Source organism: Meles meles, chromosome 7, assembly GCF_922984935.1.
Source record: "Meles meles chromosome 7, mMelMel3.1 paternal haplotype, whole genome shotgun sequence".
Classification (NCBI taxonomy): Eukaryota; Metazoa; Chordata; class Mammalia; order Carnivora; family Mustelidae; genus Meles; species Meles meles.
Window position 1 is genome coordinate 73,651,899 of NC_060072.1, and position 15,876 is coordinate 73,667,774.

The window sequence follows — 15,876 nt, forward strand, 5'->3', positions numbered from 1 at the left end:
ACTTCATATTTTTTGTTTTGGAGCCACTGGTTTGGATGGCTCTGGAGCTTCTTGAAATTTTAAGGAGGATGAGACCATTTATACACTTTAGGAGTAAGAAATACCTGTGCTTGGATATAGAGGATTAATATAATCTTTGGAGATGCTGCATTTATAAGTCCATATCTCTTGAACTTTGAGAACTTGAAAACAATTATTTAATAGCCTTCCTCTCAAGTCTTCATAATCATTAGCCTTCCTCTCAAGTCTTCACCACACTTCTTTCAAAGCGATTGATACCCACACTATCTTTGAAGCTATTCAGTAGAGGCCCCAGGCCAACATCCTGATTGGCTGGTGTATTAACTCCCTACCATAGAAACCAGAGGCAGTTAATGCCTTGGAAAAATGTTTTGAAAAGGAAAGGACCAGAGTGAGGTCAGTACCATTCTTAGAGACAGAGGAGGGAACATAATGATCTCCAAGACTAAGGAGAGTGGGTTGTGCTGGCTGGGAAAGCAAGAGAGCCTGCACTTCAGGGAGTGGATTGTTGGACTTGAGAGAAGTTCTTCCGGGAAACATGGGATGGAACTTTGATTTTGGAGTTGGAAGGAGTTCAGAGACTGAGAGAAACCCAAAGAGGAGGTGGGAGGAAAGGGGGAGCCAGGGCATTATGGAATCCATACAAGCTGCTTCATGTTCCCTGGCCCGTGCCTGCATTCCCTTAAGCCATTCCAGTGAGCAAACACCTCTTTTGGGAGAGACTGTTTCCCATGAAACTGAGATTCACAGACCCAGGTCCCTCATTAGGAAATGTCCTCAGGAGATACGCGCTGGTGCATGTTCTATTCTCTCTCTTACACCTCTCTTTGGGCCTTTAGCACTTCCCAAAAACAAAACAAGACAAAACACACTTCTTCAAGGAATCTCAAGTTATAGTAGTTATTCAATACATCTATATATTCATTTTCTCTGTTCCAAATGCCTCTTTTGGCAGCTTGTTACAATTATGAGCAGATCCTTGTCCTATGTAGGGAGGGTTGGAGATAGGAGTGTGGAATACAGAAGGAGGAGGTACTTAGATCCTGGCCCTGTCCTCTGGAAGCTCTTAGACTATAAAGGAATGTAAGGACTATGCTCAGGTCACCAGCTGGCAGATAGGGAAAATTAGTTTCAGCTGGCCATAGGATGGGCAGTATCAGCTAGTGGGAAGGGGAGGAAGGCTGGAGATGGGATCAGTCAGGGTGGCTTAGGAAAGGCTTCCTAGATGCAGGAAAGTTTGTAGAATAGGGCAGATAGAGGCTGCAGGGTCAAGACTGGGCAGAAAAGAGTGAGTAGGGAATCCCTGGCAGGGCAGGTCACTTACCCAGGACACAGGCTCATCCCAGGAAGGGTAAGTCAGAACGTGAGGAGCTGAGTTAGGAAGGAGGTGATGTATCTGAAGGTAGCGGGAGAATTAGGGTGGAGCTCTGACAGTTGGGTCAGAGTGTTTGGACTGAATATAAGCCATTGGAATAACTGTAGATTATTGCATGAGAATGGGGATCTCTGAACATGGCATTTGAGGATGATGTTTCTCTGTGTTGTTAGAAACTGGATTTGTGGTAGGCTCTCTCAGGCTTTCCAATCATGGCTGTCCTTTCTTTTGTTGGTTTAGTTTGTTGAGTTGTTATTTGTTTGTTTCACCTGCACCTGTTGGAGTCATAAAACATGATTTTTTAATTCCCAGATGTTTTGTACTTTGGGTTGCTTCTCTGGTATCTTAATACTTTGTCTGTAGGCCCACTTTCCCTCATCTTCAGAAAAAGTGGAAGGAGCACAGAGACCAACCTGCACAGCACAACTGAAAGAAATATAAATTATCAAGCATTATCTCCCTCTTACCCTGCCATTCAGATGGTCCTACTCTTGGATTACTGCTCGGTGTCCAAGAATACCCATCGGAAGGGTGTATGATATATTTTTTTTTTTTTTTGAAGTGAGCAACCTCAGAAGGGTACATGATTCAATGAATCTTGAGAACCACTGTTGTGTCTTTGATGCATGGTAGGTGACTAATGTTGGTTCCCAAGAGAGAAAAACATGGCAGAAACATCCTTAGTGCCAATTCCAAGTGCCTACAAAGACAGTTGAAGGGGCTGGAAGAGAGAGGAATGGGGTTCAGTGAATCTATTAGAGGTGGAGCCCCATCTTTCCTGTTCTTCACCCTCTTTCTAGCAGGTATTTCTTCTTTGTATTCTCCATATCCTGGCAATTACAGGATTCCACTTCCATTTTCAATTTCAATCAACTGAATGTCTCTCATTTACCAGGTTCTATACCAGGTGCTCTAACAACATTGTCTCCTGCAATCTTGTGTTGAACCTGCAGTGCATAGAATGGAGTCACTATCTCTCTCAGTCATGGTATGTTTGCACCATCGCTTCCTTTAAGGCCTCTTTTCTTTTTTTTCTTAATTTTTAAAAATTTTTTATTATGTCCAGTTAGCCCATTTTCAATGCATTTTATTATCCTGTTTCATCCTTATCTCTATTCACATTTCCCCTCCTCACTAGAGGCACTTTCTTTAATTATTTAACAAATGCTATTCCAGACCATGTTCTTTGTTTGTTTTAGATACATTTACCCACTCAATCACTACAGTGTCCAACTGTATATGCATTCTGAATTCCACTAAAATTGTGCTTCAGATGGTGCCTCGGTGACACTGCCACCTGCAGCGTGTATTAGTTTGCATCTTCTTATGGAATTCTCATGTTGATCCAGTAGGGAGGTTAAGTAAGGTTCCTAGTGGATGAGAAGACTGAAGCATGGAGCTATTAGGGAAATTACCTGAGCTCATGTCATCACGAGGAAGGGCCAGGGCTCACATCTAACTTCTCTGACCAAGTGTTCATTGTTCTTATCTCTATAGTACTCAGCACTGCTTGTTCCAGTTGAGGCATCTGTAGACAAAGATACTATTATTATTATTATTGTATGGAGGCTTGCATTTCTAGATGCCTGGTCCAACTCAGTGAGCCTAGGACACTCATGTGTCAGCACCAGCATGGATGGAGCTGTCTAATTAGAGTCCTTAGCATTTAAAGGTGAATCATATGGAATAAGACTGATTTCATTGTCAGAGGAGTCAAGATGGCGGAGAAGTAGCAGGCTGAGACTACATCAGGTAGCAGGAGATCAGCTCGATAGCTTATCTAAACATTGCAAACACCTACAAATCCAACGGGAGATCGAAGAGAAGAAGAACAGCAATTCTAGAAACAGAAAATCAACCACTTTCTGAAAGGTAAGAGTGGCAGAGAAGTGAATCTAAAACGACGGGAATATAGACCGCGGGGGGAGGGGCTGGCTCCCAGCAAGTGGCAGAGCAATGGAGCACAAAATCAGGACTTTTAAAAGTCTGATCCACTGAGGGACATTGCTCCAGAGGCTGAACCAGGGTGTAGCTCACACGGGGTCAGAGTGGCCCCAGGTCCCACAGGGTCACAGAAGGATCAGGGGTGTCGGAGTGTCGCAGAGCTCGCAGGTGTTAGAACGGAGAAGCTGGCTACAGAGACAGAGCCGAGGACTGAACTCTCAGCTCGGGGTTACCTTGAACTGGTCGTGGGCTGGGTGTGCTCGGAACGCAGCTGGAGGCTGGGGATACGGGAGTGATTGGGTGCTGTCCTCTGGGGGCGCACTGAGGAGTGGGGCCCCGGGCTCTTGGCTCCTCTGGGCCGGAGACTAGGAGGCTGTCATTTTCTTTCCCATCTTCTGGAACTCTACGGAAAGCGTTCAGGGGACAGAAGCTCCCAAAAGCAAACCCGAGCCGATTACTTAGTCCAGCCACAGGTAAGGGCGGTGCAATCCCGCCTTGGGCAAGGACACTTGAGAGTCACTACAACAGGCCCCTACCCCAGAAGATCAACAGAATATCCAGCCAGAACGAATTTCATCTATCAAGGAAAGCAGGTTCAATACCTAAGACAGCGGCGGAATTCCAGAGGAGGAGAAAGCAAAGCACGGTACTCATGGCTTTCTCCCCATGATTCTTTAGTCTTGCAGTTAATTCAATTTTTTTTTCAATTTTTTTTCTTTCTTTTTTCTTCTTCTGCTAAATTTTTTAAAAATTTTACCCCTTTCTTTTTTAACGTTTTTTGACAAGTTTATCCAAAATATATATTTTTTCTTTCTTTTTTATATTTTTTCTTTATTTGTTTTATTTTTTAAATTTTTTTCTTTTTTTTTCTGAACCTCTTTTTATTCCCTTTCTCCCCCCCCCCCCCCGCACAATTTGGGATCTATTCTGATTTGGTTATAGCACATTTTTCTGGGGTCTTTGCCACCCTTTTAGTAATTTATTTGATCCTTCATATCCTCTTATCTGGACAAAATGACAAGGCAGAAAAAAACACCACAAACAAAAGAACAAGAGGCAGTACCAAAGGCTAGGGACCTAATCAACACAGACATTGGTAATATGTCAGATCAAGAGTTCAGAATGATGATTCTGAACGTTCTAGACAGGTTCAAAAAAGGCATGAAAGATATTAGAGAAACCCTCTCTGGAGATATAAAAGCCCTTTCTGGAGAAATTAAAGAACTAAAATCTAACCAAGTTGAAATCAAAAAAGCTATTAATGAGGTGCAGTCAAAAATGGAGGCTCTCACTGCTAGGATAAATGAGGCAGAAGAAAGAATTAGTGATATAGAAGACCAAATGACAGAGAATAAAGAAGCCGAGCAAAAGAGGGACAAACAACTACTGGACCATGAAGGGAGAATTCGAGAGATAATTGGCACCATAAGATGAAACAACATTAGAATAATTGGGATTCCAGAAGAAGAAGAAAGAGAGAGGGGAGCAGAAGGTCTATTGGAGAGAATTATTGGAGAGACTTTTCCTAATATGGCAAAGGGAACAAGCATCAACATCCAGGAGGTGCAGAGAACCCCCCTCAAAGTCAATAAGAATAGGTCCACACCCCATCACCTAATAATAAAATTTACAATCTTAGTGACAAAGAGAAAATCCTAATAACAGCCCGGGAAAAGAAGTCTGTAACATACAATTGTAAAAATATTAGATTGGCAGCAGACTTATCCACAGAGACCTGGCAGGCCAGAAAGAGCTGGCATGATATATTCAGAGCACTAAATGAGAAAAACATGCAGCCAAGAATACTCTATCCAGCTAGGCTATCATTGAAAATAGAAAGAGAGATCAAAAGCTTCCAGGACAAACAAAAACTGAAAGAATTTGCAAACACCAAACCAGCTCTACAGGAAATATTGAAAGGGGTCCTCTAAGCAAAGAGAGAGCCTAAAAGTAGTAGATCAATAAGGTATAGAGAAAATATACAGTAGCAGTCACCTTACAGGCTAATGATGGCACTAAATTCATATCTCTCAATAGTTACCCTGAATGTTAATGGGCTAAATGCCCCAATCAAAAGACACAGGGTATCAGAATGGATAAAAAACCAAAACCCATCAATATGTTGCCTACAAGAAACTCATTTTAGACGCGAAGACACCTCCAGATTTTTTTTTTTTAAGATTTATTTATTTGACAGATAGAGATTACAAGTAGGCAGAGAGGCAGGCAGAAAGAGAGAGAGGAGGAAGCAGGCTCCCAGCCAAGCAGAGAGCCCGATGCGGGGCTCGATCCCAGGACCCTGGGATCATGACCTGAGCTGAAGGCAGAGGCTTTAACCCGCTGAGCCACCCAGGTGCCCCGACACCTCCAGATTTTATAAGAACATACTTTGAGCAACTCTATGCCAACAAATTTGACAATCTGGAAGAAATGGATGCATTCCTAGAGACATATAAACTGCCACAACTGAACCAGGAAGAAATAGAAAACCTGAACAGGCCCATAACCAGTAAGGAGATTGAAACAGTCATCAAAAATCTCCAAACAGGGGCGCCTGGGTGGCTCAGTGGATTAAGCCGCTGCCTTCGGCTCAGGTCATGATCTCAGGGTCCTGGGATCGAGCCCCGCATCGGGCTCTCTGCTCCGCAGGGAGCCTGCTTCCTCCTCTCTCTCTGCCTGCCTCTCTGCCTACTTGTGATCTCTCTCTCTGTCAAATAAATAAATAAAATCTTTAAAAAAAAAAAATCTCCAAACAAACAAAAGCCCAGGGCCAGACGGCTTACCAGGGGAATTCTACCAAACATTTAAAGAAGAAATAATTCCTATTCTCCTGAAATTGTTCCAAAAAATAGAAATGGAAGGAAAACTTCCAAACTCATTTTATGAGGCCAGCATCACCTTGATCCCAAAAGCAGACAAGGATCCCACCAAAAAAGAGAACTACAGACCAATATCCTTGATGAACACAGATGCAAAAATTCTCACCAAAATACTAGCCAATAGGATTCAACAGTACATTAAAAGGATTATTCACTGTCTTCTGTTCACATCAGCCACACTGTGGATGCCTTTGGATGATATCAACATCTTAATATGAAAAAGAGCAAGTCCAGAAACAAAGCATGCATTGGTTCTTTGGCAAGTCTGGTGGGGGTCAGACAATCAGAGAGTTCTACGAGGGCTGACACCACCCCATGCATGAACAGAGACTGTCTCTCATTTGACAGCTGGAGTCTTCCCCTGGTTTCTGAAAGGGAATTCTATTGTAAAAAATAAAAATAGTGCATGTACAAAAAAAAAAAAAATGATTAGTCACCACGATCAAGTGGGATTTATTCCAGGGCTGCAAGGTTGGTTCAACATCCACAAATCAATCAATGTGATACAACACATTAATAAAAGAAAGAACAAGAACCATATGATACTCTCAATAGATGCTGAAAAAGCATTTGACAAAGTACAGCATCCCTTCCTGATCAAAACTCTTCAAAGTGTAGGGATAGAGGGCACATACCTCAATATTATCAAAGCCATCTCTGAAAAACCCACCGCAACTATCATTCTTAATGGAGAAAAACTGAAAGCTTTTCCATTAAGGTCAGGAACATGGCAGGGATGTCCATTATCACCACTGCTATTCAACATAGTACTAGAAGTCCTAGCCTCAGCAATCAGACAACAAAAGGAAATTAAAGGCATCCAAATCGGCAAAGAAGACAAACTATCACAATTCACAGATGATATAATACTATAGGTGGAAAACCCAAAAGACTCCACTCTAAAACTGCTAGAACTTGTACAGGAATTCAGTAAAGTGTCAGGATATAAAATCAATGCACAGAAATCAGTTGCATTTCAGTACACCAACAATAAGACAGAAGAAAGAGAAATTAAGGAGTCAATCCCATTTACAATTGCACCCAAAACTATAAGATACCTAGGAATTAACCTAACCAAAGAGGCTAAGAATCTATATGCAAAAAACTATAAAGTGCTCATGAAAGAAATTGAGGAAGACACAAAGAAATGGAAAAATGTTCCATGCTCCTGGATTGGAAGAATAAATATTGTGAAAATGTCTATGCTACCTAAAGAAATCTACACATTTAATGCAATCCCCATCAAAATACCATCCATTTTTTTTTCAAAGAAATGGAACAAATAATCCTCAAATTTATATGGAACCAGAAAAGACCTCGAATAGCCAAAGGAATATTGAAAAAGAAAGTCAAAGTGGGTGGCATCACAATTCTGGACTTCAAGCTCTATTACAAAGCTGTCATCATGAAGACAGCATGGTACTGGCACAAAAACAGACACATAGATCAATGGAACAGAATAGAGAGCCCAGAAATAGACCCTTAACTCTATGGTCAACTAATCTTTGACAACACAGGAAAGAATGTCCAATGGAAAAAAGACAGCCTCTTCAATAAATGGTGCTGGGAAAATTGGACAGCCACATGCAGAAACATGAAATTGGACCACTTCCTTACACCACACATGAAAATAGACTCCAAATGGATGAAGGACCTCAATGTGAGAAAGGAATCCATCAAAATCCTTGAGGAGAACGCAGGCAGCAACCTCTTCGATGTCAGCTGCAGCAACATCTTCCTAGGAACATTGGCAAAGGCAAGGGAAGCAAGGGCAAAAATGAACTATTGGGATTTCATCAAGATCAAAAGCTTTTGCACAGCAAAGGAAACAGTTAACAAAACCAAAAGACAACTGACAGAATGGGAGAAGATATTTGCAAGCAACATATCAGATAAAGGGCTAGTGTCCAAAATCTATAAGGAACTTATCAAACTCAACACCCAAAGAACAAACAATCCAATCAAGAAATGGGCAGAGGAAATGAACAGACATTTCTGCAAAGAAGACATCCAGATGGCCAACAGACACATGAAAAAGTGCTCCACGTCACTCGACATCAGGGATATACAAATCAAAACCACAATGAGACATCACCTCACACCAGTCAAAATGGCTAAATTAACAAGTCAGGAAATGACAGATGCTGGCGAGGATGCGGAGAAAGGGGAACCCTCCTCCACTGTTGGTGGGAATGCAAGCTGGTGCAACCACTCTGGAAAACAGCATGGAGGTTCCTCAAAATGTTGAAAATAGAACTACCCTATGACCCAGCAATTGAACTACTGGGTATTTACCCTAAAGATACAAACATAGTGATCCGAAGGGGCACATGTACCCGAATGTTTATAGCAGCAATGTCTACAATAGCCAGACTATGGAAAGAACCTAGATGTCCATCAACAGATGAGTGGATAAAGAAGATGTGGTATATATACACAATGGAATACTATGCAGCCATCAAAAGAAATGAAATCTTGCCATTTGTGATGACGTGGATGGAACTAGAGGGTATCATGCTTAGTGAAATAAGTCAATTGGAGAACAACAACTATCATATGATCTCCCTGATATGAGGACGTGGAGATGCAACATGGGGGGTTAGGGGGATAGGAGAAGAATAAATGAAACAAGATGGGATTGGGAGGGAGACAAACCATAAATGACTCTTAATCTCACAAAACAAACTGGGGGTTGCTGGGGGGAGGTGGGGTTGGGAGAGGTGGAGGGGTTATGGACATTGGGGAGGGTATGTGCTATCGTGAGTGATGTGAAGTGTGTAAACCTGGTGATTCACAGACCTGTACCCCTGGGGATAAAAATACATTATATGTTTATAAAAAAAAAAAAAGAAAGAGAGGATGAATCCCCAACTTTTGTAGCAACATGGACGGGACTGGAAGTGATTATGCTGAGTGAAATAAGTCAAGCAGAGAGAGTCAAGTATCATATGGTTTCACTTATTTGTGGAGCATATCAAATGACATGGAGGACATTGGGAGATGGAGAGGAGAAGGAAGTTGAGGGAAATTGGAGGGGGAGGCGAACCATAAGAGACTATGGACTCTGAAAAACAACCTGGGGGTTCTGAAGGGGCGGGGTGGTGGTTGGGGGAACCAGGTGGTGGGTAACAGGGAGGGCACGTATTGCATGGGGCACTGGGTGTTGTGCAAAAACAATGAATACTGTTACGATGAAAAAATAAATTAATTAATTAAAAAAATATTCTTCAAAAAAAACTGTTTTCATCGTCTCATGAGGGAGAACAAAGAAGCTCAAGCTTTTGTGGATGATTTTGACCCTGCACATTTATAAAAACTGGCTGATTTTCAGTGTTGGCTTACTTTGGACCATTTTCAATTTTAAATACTTGGTAGATGATATTAAGTCCATATTATTTGCAAGGCCCTGAGCTGTGTACTTATGGACATCATTTCACTTACTCCTCACAGCTGGCCTGTGAGGTACTTATTTTTACTCCAATTTGACTGTTGTAGAAACTAAAGCCCTGAGAGGTAAACTAATTTCACCACAGTCACTGGGTGTGAGACTGAGGTGTGATTTGAACCTGAACAGTCTACCTACAGAGCCTTACTCCTAACTATTGAACTGCACTGCCTTCATGTGAAGGAAGCTTTTAGAATATTTTCCCCTTGAACTTGAGGAGAATTTCTTGTCAGTTGGGTGACTTAGAGCAGTTATGGGAATCTCCAGAGGGAGAGGATCTAAAGTTGGGAAATGTCCCTAGGTATCTTCATTATGTCCACGTCTGTCCCTCAAAGTGAGAAACTCTGACTTAGGATATCCTACCTGGATTATAGTCCTGAGCATGATGCCTTCAAAAATGTAGGGCTTCTCTAACTGAGTGTGGGTGGTTGGTTGCCCATAATCCCCAGGAGCCTACTATTTTTAAACAAGATTCCTCAAAGGCAAATGATTCTTTATCACCCAGTGTGAGTCATACCTGGATGATGAATGATGGGCAATCAAGGTTTTATCACAGTTGGTTTTCCCTTCACACTATCCATTTTGCTCACCCTTCCACAAGGAAAGTAATACCACATATGTCTCTACATGAGCCTAAATTATAAGGATTTCTTGGCTACAATGTATGTATCTAAATGTCCAGTATATAGGAATTCTGGATTATGGCCTCTGTCAGGTTTCTTTTCTCAACATGGTCATTTGTTCAACAAATACTTACTGAGTACCTTCCTCACAGTTGGATGGAGGAGACCAACAGGTGACCTTGAATTTGGATACATTAGGATCAATGACACGCGGAGGAAGCCAGGTGCTAGGAGAGCACATAGGTAGGGCAGCGTAAGGGTCAGGAGAGGCTTCCTGATGAAGCAACTGCTGAGCAGTGAACTGAAAGAGAAGTGGGGGTTAGCTAAGTGAAGGGGCCAAGAAAGCAGTACAGGCAAGGTAACATGTGAGTATTGAATTTCACAGATGGAGCAGGAACTGGGATAGGGATGAGGCTGTAGGAATAAGCACAGATCATATTATGAACAAAGGAAATACTATGAAGGAAGGGGAGTGTGGAAGCATGGAAAGGTTTGAAGCCTGGTGGTGGGTTGGGAAAACCTCAGATAGTGTAAAAATTTTCCATGAGTTAAGAATTGATACTTGTTATCTATCTCCTGTGCTTTTGTGTAAATCATAGCATTGGAACTGGTGAGTGGCAAATAAGGAGTCTAGATGGATTTGTAGACAGAAGGTCTGGCCCATAACCCAAGGGTTCTCTTTCATCATCTGTAGAGTAGACTTTCCAATTTTGACTGATATTTCTGTCTTTAAAAACTTCTGAGAACATTTTCTAAAATTCTCTTAAGACCAAAACAAGAGTAGGGAGGGTAGCAATGTAGTGGGGGCTGCATGACTTTGTTTACTCTGTTCTCCACTTCTCATTTCCTGGGCATTGCTGTGAATTGTCCATCCAGAGCCTTGCTCCCCTTGTGGAGGGAGCCATCTGAAAAGAAGTAGAGGAAGAGGAGTAAGAGGGAATCACACACAGGAGTCCTTCATTAAGAAAACTTTCAGACAACAGTTTGAATGAGTTAAAATAACTCCTTGTGAAAAATTCGTAGGGAGTCACAAGTGTTTTAGTACAAGCTCAAAGGGCAGGGCAGGTTCTCCAGGCCCCTGTCAACTGACACCCCTGATGGCACACAGTGTACGTGTATAGAGCACAGTGTAGCCAGTGAGGAGAGTGTCTGCAGAAATAAGTTCACCTTCTTTCCTGGAACCCAGAGAAGGGGGAAGCAGAAGGAATATTTTTGGTTCAGAGCAACTGAAGTAAGTGACTCATTTCTTTTCTCCCTACCTATCACACTGTCATATTGTGAACATAAAAAAGGTAGTGAATTTTTGTCCTGTTGTTTTGGGTTAGGTTTATTGAATGTCAGAAATCACAATAGAGTCTCTCTGGCTCCTGTCCCTTCTCAGTCATGGATCATGGTTGGCTATTGCTCCCATTTCTACAGTGTTTGCTTCCAAAACAGTCTAGGCCTCTCCTTCTTGCAGGTGGTTATCAAGGTCCTGCCCCTTTCTCCCTCCTCCTATATGTTCATAGCCCCACTGTGGGCCAAGTGGGTAAAGGGAAGGGATGGACTATACATTCTTGGCTATCACTGCAGAGAAAGGATGATGCAGAATGAGGAAAAGGGGGCCAAAGTGATTCTAACCTTGGGTAGCAGATTTTGAGGCTGAGAGTTTTAAGACAGAGAGACAAATATTTGTATCTAAAATCTGATGATAATAAAGAATGGGTCTGTAATTGCAAAGAGACATCTAGTCCATGAATTAATGTGTCATAACTCATGCTCAAGCAGTGGGCATACATCCCGCATGTGAATCTGCACCATACATCAATACCCTGTTGTGCCTTATCATCTTATTAACACAGGAAGGTATGTGACTCATGAATTCACATGGGATTATGTTAGGTGGATTGTCAAAATGTTGGGGTGCTTGGGTGGCTCAGTTGGTTGAGACTCCAACACTTGATATTGGCTCAGGTCTTGATCTCAGAGTTGTAAGTTCAGGCCCCATGTATGGCACGGTGATGGGCATGGAGCCCACTGAAAAATAAATTCAAAACAAGACAAAACAAAACAGAATGTCAGGAAGTATTTGGTACTTTTTCTTGAGGGAAAACAGAATTAATCTTCTGTGGTGTTTTTTGGTGTCAGTTTTTGTGATACTTGGGCTTCAAGTATCATGTTACACTCAGCCTTTGATTCTCAGTTGATTGGTTGAACTCCAATGTTCAGTAAATATTTATTGTTTCCATAGGCATTCTGGAAGTATAGCACGTACCAGAAGAAACTTGGAACACTGAAAAAAGAAAATAAAATATAATAAACATAAAAAATAACCAATAAAATTTTAAAAAGAAAGAAAAAAGAAGAAATATAAAGCAGCAGCCCTGAAGCCTGAGCAAAGGACCCTGGATGTCCCCACCCAACTTGGCTTAACTCAGCCTCACTTAACCAGATCCAGCACGCTTGACTTCCTGGGTTTGCTCCAGTTCCCTTATCCTTAGACTGTACTTCAATTCCAGCTAGAATGCTGTATGCATCAGACACTTCACAGGTTTCATCAAAAGCTGATAAGCAGACGTCCACTGGAGAAAGAAGTGTATGAGTTTAAATCTGAGTTTAAAACTGAACACTCTGGATTTAGTGGCCCTGGGTGTGGTCCGCACAGTGGGTATTGGTGTGTATTTCCTGGCTAATGAGGTGGCTGGGAATCAAGCAGGACCATCCATTGTGATCTGCTTTTTGGTGGCAGGTCTAACATTATTGTTGGCTGGGCTGTGCTATGCAGATCTTAGTGCCTGGGTTCCCCATTCTGGCTCGGCATATCTCTACAGCTATGTCACTGTGGATGAACTCTGGGCTTTCATCACTGTCTGGAATCTCATCATCTCCTTTGCTGTTGATGATTTCTTTGTGGTCCAGGCCTGGATCTTATCTTTTGACATCTTCATTGGAGACTGGATCTCTGTGATTCTGCATAAGATCATCTCACAGTATGTTCCCTCAAGTCATTGCAGATGGTCTACACTACTTTTTTGTCATCTTTCTATTTTTTATTAATGGAACTGCAATATATAGGTTTGCATGGGTTCTTCAGAGTTTTTGAAGTGGTCACATTGATAAAACTTTTGGTTCTCAGCTTTTTCATCATCTCTGCCTTCATTAAGGGGGACCTGCACAATGGAAGCTCACAGAAGAGGATTACATACAGGCCAGACTCAATGACACCTCTCGCTTGGGCCCTCTGGGCTCTGGAGGCTATGTGCCTTTTGGCTTCCAGGGGATTCTCCATGGATCAGCTACCTGTTTCTATGCACTCATAGGTTTCAGCGTTATTGTTACCAGAGTCAAAAATCACACAATCCCCAGCATTCAATCCCCATGGGCATTGTGATTTCACTGCTCATCTGCTTTTTGTTGTATTTTGGTATCTCTGCCATACTTACACTCATGGTTCCTTACTACCAGCTTCAACCTGGGAGCACCTTGCCTGAGGCATTTCTCCATGTTGGCTGGCTCCCTGCCTGCTAGGTTGTAGCTTTTATAATGTTCTTTAGTATTTTTGTCAGCACCAATTGGAGCTTTACATTCCCTATACAGTGGGTGATAGCCATGATGGCAGAGGATGGCCTCCTGTTCCCTTTTCTTGCCAGTTTTGTTTTCAGAACGTATTCCATGTTGTGTTCACTGTGATCTTTACCATCATTGCAGCAATCATGGTATTTTACTTTAGACTCAATGATCTTTTGGATCTCAGGTCAGTTAGCACCCTGATATCTTATTCCTTGGTAGCTTTTTGTGTTCTCATCATCAGGTATCAGCCTGAAAGAGGAAGGAGGAAAATGAAAAAGAGTTGCAGGAGGAGAATGGGGGAAATGTGTTGCAGATGCAGGAGGAGACTGCACCTGCAGCAGAGAAGCTAACTTTAAGGAGAACTACTTTTTCCAGGCATCCCCACCCCCACTCTCCTCTCCGGCCAGGTTGTCTATGTGTACGCCTCACTGCTTGTTCTGCTGCTGACTGTCCTCTGCCGAGTTCTGGCCCACTGGCCATGTCTGCTTTCTGGAGACCCAGTGCCCATCAGAGTGGTTGTGCTGCTCCTGGTGGTCATCACTGGGATGGATCACTGTGGTCATCTGGAGACAGCCACAGAGCTCCTCTCCCCTTCCCTTTAAGGTCCCTGCTCTGTCCTCCCACTCTTGAGCATCTTTGTGAATGTTTGCCTTATGATGCAGATGTCAGCTGGCACTTGGCTGAGATTTGGTGTCTGGACGCTGATTGGGTTTGCTATTTACTTCAACTATGGGATCCAGCAAAGCCGGGTAACTTAACCCTACTTAGGTTACTCTACTCTACTCTAGACCTTGAACTCAGCTGTGCCAGTATGTATTTGGCTTGACACCACCTCACCTGAATGCAGTCTGGTCCCCTACACAATAATGGGGAGTACTCCTGAGCACATAGAAATATAAGCTCCTATAAGATATTGGTGGGGGAACACTAATAGAGCTTCATACTTATGGTACCGTGAAGGATGTGTCTTTGCCCTTCTTTTTTTTTTTAACTTTCTATTCTTCAACTGTATCTATAGCTGCTTACTGGCTTTTACAAAATTAGTATTAAGAGAAACTTGAGAAAAGTGTTTTCTTTTCCTTTGATTAAATATCCACTGGTGTAGGGGGTACATAGCTGGCTCAGTCAGTAGTGCATGACTCTTGCTCTCAGGCTAGTGAGTTTGAGCTCCTCATTGGCTGTTGAGATCACTTAAAGAATATTCAGTAGCAGAGTTACTGGATCATACGGTAGTTCTTTTTTTTAATCTCTTAAGGAATCTCCATACCGTTTTCTGTAATGCCTGTACAGTTGACATGGCCAGCAACAGTGCATGAAGATTCCTTTTTCTCCATATTCTTGTCAACACTTGTTACTCTTGTCTTTTTTATTTTAGCCATCCTAACAGGTATAAAGTCACATCTGATTGCACTTTTATATGTTATTTTATTTATTTTACTTTATTTTCTCATTGTTCCAAGATTCATTGTTTATGCATCACACCCAGTGCTCCATGCAATACATGCCCTCCTTAATACTCACCTCCAGGCTCACCCAACCCACCCACCCGCCTCCCCTCCAAAACCCTCAGTTTGTTTCACAGAGTCCACAGTGTCTTGTGGTTCATCTCCCCCTCTGATTTCTCCCATGTCACTTCTCCTCTCCTTCACCTAATGTCCCCCATGTTATTCTTTATAGTCCCAAAGTAAGCAAAACCATATGATAATTGGCTCTCTCTGTCTCACTTATTTCACTCAGCATAATCTCCTCCAGTCCTGTCCATGTTGACACAAAATCAAGGTACAGAAATCAGTTGCTTTCTTATACACTAACAATAAAATATAGAAAGGGAAATGAGAGAATCAATTCCATTTACTATAGCACCAAGAACCATGAGACACATTGGAATAAACCTAACCAAAGAGGTAAAGGATCTGTACTCAAGAACACTCAAGAACACTCATGAAAGAAATTGAAGAAGACACAAAAAGATGGAAAAGCAGTCCATGCTCATGGATTGTAAGAACAGACATTGTTAAAATGTCTATACTGCCTAGAACA

At 42.2% G+C, this 15,876-nt stretch overlaps 1 pseudogene; it reads left to right on the forward strand.

Annotated features, from left to right (window-relative positions):
* The first annotated feature begins 12,797 nt into the window (after window positions 1–12,797).
* Window positions 12,798–14,594, forward strand: LOC123946368 (annotated as a pseudogene).
* Window positions 14,595–15,876: the final 1,282 nt, after the last annotated feature.